This window comes from Sorex fumeus, unplaced genomic scaffold, assembly GCF_029834395.1.
Source record: "Sorex fumeus unplaced genomic scaffold, SorFum_2.1 ptg000070l, whole genome shotgun sequence".
Taxonomy (NCBI): domain Eukaryota; kingdom Metazoa; phylum Chordata; class Mammalia; order Eulipotyphla; family Soricidae; genus Sorex; species Sorex fumeus.
This window is the reverse complement of record NW_026606127.1, coordinates 2198068-2206106: the sequence shown is the minus strand read 5'-3', so window position 1 is coordinate 2206106 and position 8039 is coordinate 2198068. Positions and strand designations below refer to the sequence as shown.

Sequence of the window (8039 nt, the reverse complement as noted above, 5' to 3'; positions counted from 1 at the left end):
TACACCATATCTCTATCTCACATTCTTTTTATTTCTGATAGTTTGACACAAAAGATACGTCATAATCATAGATAAATGTAAATTATTTAAATACTTTTTTGATTATTTAAAATTACCTTATAGAATTACATTATAGAATTTCATAAATTTTAGGATTATGCAGAATCTACTTGCATGTATCACATTACACTCACTACTGAAAGGCCTACTCTGTCATTCACCATTGTTTAGTTTTCCCACTTTGATTATACTTTTCGATCTGGTAACTAAATAGTCTCATAGTTCTAAAGTTTGTTTTTATTGCTTTGAAAAGATCAAAATTATGTAATTTTCAACATTGGATGAAACTAGAGTATATCATGCATGTAAAGTTAGCCTTAAGGAAAGGAACAGATACAGAGAGATTTTTCTCATATGTGGGATGTAAAGACACACAGCAAGGTAGCAACAAATGTTCAAGAGCAATGTAAGGGGAGAACTGATCCACACAATTGGGTCAGGGGATTAGGAGGGAGGGATTCTGGGGGATTGGGGGAGAGGGAGGGTTTGTTCTTTGAGAGAATGAGGAGTGTCATGTTGGAATTATGTGTATGAGAAACCATTGTTAATTGAATTATAAATCATAGAATATAAATAATGTTTTAGACGTTTGTCTGTCTCATTTTTTTCTTTTAATTTGTTTTCTCCATATGCCACATAGGCATGAACTTGTAGGATGCCTATCTTTCTCTGCCTGGTTTTTGTCACTAAACATAATTTCCTCATGTTATACATTTTATATACAAATAATAAGAAGATTTCACTTCATACAACTGAGTAGTATTCCATTGCTTTACCACCTTTCATTTTCAAAATTTGTGGTTTAAAAGATACAAATACTGGTTTTAACAATGCTCTGGTGTTTTCAAAGTTTTAGTTTAGTGAAACAAAATATATTTTATTGAAAAACTCTTAGAAACTTGTGAAACAGTTGTAGGGTGGAATGGAATATATGTTCAAGCGAGAACAGTCATTTAACAAAACAAGCAAAGAGAGACATAGAGAAAGGAAGCACGGTATTTCTTCAAGGGAGAACACAAGCTTGAGGAACAAGCCCACTCTGGTAGTTTAGGAATAAGAACTTGGATTGGTATGAACTTAACTTGTACACTTTAGGGGAGAACCTGAGTGAAACTATTATAAGTACGTTCAGGATCATGATACACTGGAGTCTGCACTTGGAGTGAGGAGGGTAGAGAGTTCTTTGGGGAGACCGAACTATAGATAACAGTAATATTATAACACGAATGATAGTATCTTACCGTGGGATTCCAAAAAAATATTTAAGAGTGGCGTCAGAAATGATAACATTCTTAGGTATTTGGGTTTCCTGTGGAAACAACGGGAAGCTGAGTTCATGCTCTGGATGCATCCACCTGAAACAAGGTCAACAAGTCATGAATGAAAAATTTCAAGTTAGATGGATCAAGGATTCTGATCCCAGTGGAAGGCTAGCTTTCGGGTGGACAATTTCTACTGATGGCCTGATGTAGGTTCTGATCCTGGGATATGTAACAGAAAGGAGATAGTGACCGGTATCCTCAGAAGTGAAGCCTCTGAGACAGAAGTCATTCATGCCAACTTATGGGTTATCAATGTTTGCTCATGGCTGCTACCATTATAACATGCCGTTCAATGGTTCTGTGGTTTCAATTTACTGTGTCAATGTAAAGATGAAGTTTCCAAATGGAAGGTAAAAATCTGAGGCCCTCAAGATGATGAATCACAGGGAGGGGGGGAGCTGGAGCTATAGTACAGCAGGTAGGGCATTTGCCTTGCACACGGCATACCCAGGTTAGATTCCCAGCATCCTGTATGGTCCCCCCAAGCACCGTGAGTAGTAATTCCTGAGTGCAGAGCCAGGAGTAACCACTGTGCATCGCCACGTGTGACCCAAAAACGCAAAGAACGATGATCTGGGATTGATCCTTAGCATTGCAAACGGCATTATTTTTTAATTTTTAAATTTTTTCTTGCTTGCTTGCTTGCTTGCTTTTTTGTTTTTTGGGTCGCACCTGGCTATGTATAGGGGTTATTTTTTATTTTTAAAAAAACTTATAATTTTTCCTTTTTACCTGTGGTTTAAAAGTGTATCTAAAATATTTTAGAGTAAATATATGTGAAGAAGAATAAAATTCACAGGAACTATTTAGTGTTCTTAATTATACAGGAGTCAGAATTTTGAGGTTAATTGTATGGGTATTGCATAAATAATTTTTCCACATTATGTGGGCTGTCTTTCGATCATAGTCACCATTTTTTCTGAGTTGCAGAAACTTCTTAGTTTAATCTAGTCTCATTTGTTTATCTTCACTTCCTCTTCCTTGGTCAGTGGTGTTTCATTCTAGAAGTTTCCCTTAGCTTTAATGTCATGAAGGGATCTTCCCACATTTTTCTCCATATATCTTAAGAATTCAGGTATGATAGTGAGGTCTTTAATACATTTGATCTGACTTTGTGCCTGGCACTATAAAGAGGTCTGAGTTCATTTTTTTTGCATATTGCTGTCCAGTTTTCCCAGCACCAGTTGCTGAAGAGACTTCCTAGCTCAACTTCATATTTCTTGAGCCTTTAAGAAAGATTAGATAATAATAATCTGAGGGCCAGCGTCAGGATATTTGACTATATTCCATTGATCTGAGACCTGTCTTTATCTGAATATCATGGTATTTTGATTACTAAAACTTTGTAGTAGGGTTTGAAGTTGGGGAAGGTGTTCCCTTCTTCTTTTTACCAAAGATTGCTTTAGCTCTTCATGGGAGTTTATGGTTTTGTATGAGTTTAAGAGTGATTAATCTATTTCTTTGAAAAATGTTATGGGTATCCTTATAGAAAGTGCATTAAATCTTTATAGAGCTTTGGGGTGGATTGCCATTTTGACAGTGTTAAACCTCTCAATCCATGAGCATGGGATGTGATTCCATTTCCTCATATACTCTCTTATTTCGTGAAGTAGTGTTTTGTAGGTTTTTTTTTTTTTTTGGTATAGTTCCTTAACCTTTTTAGTTGATTCTATTATACTCTATTTTTCTGAGGTATTATTGTGAATGGGATTGTTTTTCTCTATCTCTTTTTTCTCTTTCATTATTAATATATGGGAAAGCCATGGAGTACCAGATATTGATTTTGTAATATGCTACTTTACTAAACAAATCTATTGTTCCCAGGAGCTTTTTTGTAGATTCTTTGGGATTTTATAAGTATAGTATCATGTCATCTCCAAATAGTAAAAGCTTGAGTTCTTCCTTTTTTATCTGGATGCCCTTGATATCTTTTTTTTTACCGAAATCATATGGCAAGTACTTTAAGTACTATGGTGAATAGGAGGTGTGAGAGTGGGTAACTTGTTTTGTGCCTGATTGTATTCTGGGATTCTAGTTCATTGATTTCTGCTCCAAGTCTTTGGTTTTTCCCCCTTGAGAATAATGCTTGCCGTGGGTTTGTGGTAATTTGCTTTGACTAGATTGAGGAAAGTACTTTCAAATCCAATTTTGTTGAGAGTTTTTCATCATGAATGGGTGCTGGATCTTATCAAATGCTTTATCTACATCTATTGATATGATCATATGACTTTTATCTTTATTTTATTGAGATGGTGTATTCTGTTGATTGACTAGAGAATGTTAAGCCATCCTTGCATCCCCAAGCTAAACCTATTTGGTCATAGTGTGTGATCTTTTGTTGAGTTTCTGGATTCTCTTTGCTGGTATTTTCTTGAAAATCTTTGTATCTGTATTCATCAAGGAAATAGGTCTGTAATTTTCTTTTTTTGTGGTGTCTCTATCGATTTGAGTATTAGGGTGATCTTTGCCTCATAGAAACTATTTGGGAGTATTTCTGTTTCTTCAATTCCTGGAAAATCTTAAAAATGTTGGAAGCAGTTCCTCTTTAAAGGTTTGAAATAGTTCACTATTGAATCCATCTGGGCCATGGATTCTGTTTGCAGGGATACTTTTGACCATCATTTCAATTTCCTTGTTAGTGATAGGTTCAAGTATTCCAAATCTTCTTGGTTCAGCCTTGGGAGGTAATTGGAATCCAATAATTTATCAATTTATTCAAAATTCTCTCATTTCCTGCTGCAAAGAATCTCAATATAATCTCTGATGATCCTATGTATTTCTGTAGTTTCTATTAGGATAACCCCCTTTGCATTTCTGATTTGATTTATTAGAATTCTTTCTCTTTGTTTTTTTGAGAGGCTTCTCATGGTTTATTGATCTTATTTATTTTCTCAAAGAACCAGCTTTTGCTTTTATTGGTCTTTTGGATTGTATTTTGGGATTGTAGCTCATTGATGTCTGGTACAAGTTTTATTATTTCCTTCCTCCAGCCTATTTTGGACTACTTTTGTTGGTCATTTTACAAAATCTTGACCTCTAATTTATTCATGTAGGCCCTTTCTTTCTTCCTAATGAATTCTGGCAGATCTATAATCTTTCCTCTTAACACTGCTTTTGCTGTGTCCCACAAGTTATGGTAGCTCGTGTCCTCATTCTCATTTGTTTCTGGAAATTTTTAATTTCCTCTTTGATTTCTTCCCTAAGCCAATGGTTGTTCATTACTCCCCTTAAAGAAAATATTTCCTTGCTGAGCTTTAGTCTGTTTGATCTATGGAGAAGTGTCAAAGAAGTGTTGAAATCTCCTTCTAGTATTGTGTTGCTATCAATGTTTTTCTATAAGTCAATTAGAAGTTGTTTTTAAGTATTTTCCTGGTCTGTCATTAGGATCATATACATTGAGGAAGGTGAGTTCTTTCTGATGTACATATCCCATGATCATTAAGAAATGACCTTCACTGTCTCTGATAATCTTTAGCCTGAAGTCCATGTGGTCTTATACTAGTATCGCCACTCCAGCTTTGTGGAGGTGATATTTTCTTGAAAACTTGTTCCCAGACTTTTACTTTTAGCCCATGGGTGCTTTGATTGTTCAGACGTGTTTCTTGCAGGCAGCAGAATGAATGTTGGTTTCAGTTTTCTAATTCATCTTCCCATTCTGTGCCTCTGAATTGGCACATTTAGTCCATTGACATTGAGAGAGATTGTTGTGGTGTGGATTTGTGCTCTCTTTATGTAGAATTTTTGTACTTGTGGGGATTGTCTTAGCTTAAAGTAGACCTGTTCATTCTTCTTGCAACAAAAATATGGAATGCTTTACAAGTTTGCATATCATCTCTGTGCAAGGACCATGCTCATCATTTTATCATTTCAATTTTAGTATATGTGTTAAACTTAGTAGGAGTTAATTTTTCCATATTTTTCTCTTCTTATTACTTTGAGTGTTGTCCTTCCTCACTCCTATGGCAGACAATGATTCCTAATCAAGGAATGTATTTCAAAGCAGCATGAATAAATAGATTTAGAAATTTAATGTCCCAGAAAGAAAAATATGGTTTTTACCATATTATCTTTTACCATATCCTAGGCATCAGTTTTACAAAATAATTCTTTTGGAAGATGGTATATGAGGTTGTTTAATGTCGTTCCCTGAAACCTTAATTAAGACCATTAAACTAGAGCCTTTTGCTGTTTTCACCTCAGTCCCGTGTACTTCTCCAGGAAAAGGTGGATGGTGTTGTCTGCACTTTGACCACCTTGAATGTATGTAGGATTTTTTTCCTGAAGGATGAGCTGAGAAGCATATTGATGATTTCATTCCACCTTATTACAAGTTCAACTTGAACGGAAGGTGAGACTCATATGGTTCCTATAAAGGACAGAACAAAGGGTCTCAGTGAAGTTTAATGGCCAACTCACATTAACAACATAGATGACTCATAGTAACCTGTGTGCATCTTTGTGTATAGTGAGTTTCATATCTACTGATAGAGATTCTCAGTCATGACACATGGGCAAAACGGATCTGTAATTAAAATCTAGTTCTCTGAGCAGAGTGAGGTCTCTGACGTGATTGAACAAGTTTGTAGTAATTTATTACTAAGCACATAAGTATTTTCAATGATGCGTACTTTTCGATCTAAAATTAATTCCAAATATGTCTAAAACAACAGTCTCCTGACCTCGCACCTGGCTTTCCTCACTGGGGCCCCTTGGAGATGGCGGGGTGAGATTCCCTCACCGCCCTGAGCATAGACCCGGCAGCTGAAGACCTCTGCAACCAGCCATAGGTACGCTTAAGACCACTCTTCCCAAGCTTGAAGGAGCCTCATGCATGAAGGAACTGGAAGAGGAACCCAAATGTGCGGGACCGGGGGATGAGATCTCCATGGCTGCTCATATCAAGACTGTGTCCCCTCCTTCCAGATCCTCCATCTTCTAGTAATTAAGTGTTAAAACCACGATCTACCCCTGGATCCATGTAATGCCATCAATAGCTAACATCCAGAGACTGGATCTTATTTAGAAGAGAGTAACTCTGATTGTCCAGTTCTCACTCTCAGAGAACCTGGTAGGCTTCTGCAAGTATCTTGCCCGCATGGCGGAGTCTTTGTTTCTGGTCACTGTTTCTTTTGAGGTACAGAAGCTGCTTAATTTAAGATAGTTCCCTTTGTTTATCTCTGTTTCCAGTTGCTTGGCAAGTTGCATGTTATATTTGAAGATACCTTTAGCTTCAATGTCGTGGAGGGATTTGCCGACCTTTTCATCACTGTACCTGAGGGATTCTGGTGTGATGTTGATGACTTTGACCTATTTTTATCTGACTTTTGTGCATGGTGTTAGGTAGAGGTTTGAGCCATTTTTTTTTTTTTGCATATAGCTGTCCAGTTTTTTCTGCACCGTTTGTTTAGAAGGACTCTCTTGAACCACTTCACATTTCTTGCTCCCTTATCAAAGATTAGATGATTATATATTTGAGGGTGTGTGTCAGTATATTCAATCCTTTTCCATTGGTCTGCAGCTGAGCCTTTGTTTCAGTCCCATGCTGTTCTCATTATTATCGTTTGTAGTAGAGTTTGAGGTTGGGGAAGGTGATGCCTCCATCGTCTTTTCCCCAAGAATTGCTTTAGCTATTCGTGTGCGTTTGTTGTTCCATGTGAATTTCAGGAGTGCTTGATCAATTTCTTTGAAGAATGTCATGGGTATCTTTATAGGGATCAAGTTGAATTTTTACAATGCTTCTTGGAGAATTGCCATTTTGACAATGTTAATTCTCCCATTCCATAAGCAGGAGATATGTTTCCATTTCCTCGTGTCATTTTTTAATTTCTTATTGTATAGGTCCTTTACCTCCTTAATTAAGCTGATTCCAAGGTTCTTGATTTTCTGAGGCACGATTGTGAGTGGGATTGCTTTTTTCATGTCACTTTCTTCTCTCTCATTATTTGCATATAAATAAGCCATAGACTTTTGGGTATTGAGTTTATAGCCTGCAATTTTACTATAAAAGTCTATTGCCTCTAGGAGTTTTTTCGTAGAGATTTTAGTATTCTCTAAATATAGTATGATATCTTCTGTGAATAGTGAGAGACTATTTCTACCTTTCATACATGAAAAACCCTAAATATCTTTTTCTTATCTATATTCTATTCCAAGTACTTCCAGTACTACATTGAACAGAAGTGCCAAAATGAATTTTTACTTAGCACATTCTGTCTGTAAATTTCTATGCTAAGAACAGTGGAAGAAACAGTGATATCTTAGTAATTTACAAGTAAATTATGAAGACAGTTAATTTAAAAGAATTTCTTTGTATAAATTTCCAAAATGTTTAGCTTTTATTAAATATATTAAGAATAAATCATAGGTCTTGATTATACCGTGAAGATTATTTTCATGTTAGAAGTTACCCTTCTAAAATGCAAGAAAGAGACACATTTTGAAAATGTTGATTATTCGTTCATTCATTCAATGAATGTTTGTAGTCTGGTTGTGCAGTGCCTGCAGAAAGTCAACCTGTACCCTCAGGTGAGTGCATCAACAGTCTGATGGTGTCTTCATGCTTCCCGATAACCTCAAATGGCCACTGTGCCTCTGGCTGGCTCCCAACAACTCAGGACTACATTTCCCGAGAAATTAAACTCCCGAAAGATATGTGGG

General features: G+C 36.2%; 1 pseudogene; it reads right to left on the bottom strand.

Annotated features, from left to right (window-relative positions):
- Positions 1–5179: 5179 nt before the first annotated feature.
- Positions 5180–5273, bottom strand: LOC130037086 (uncharacterized; annotated as a pseudogene).
- Between the last annotated feature and the right edge of the window lie 2766 nt (positions 5274–8039).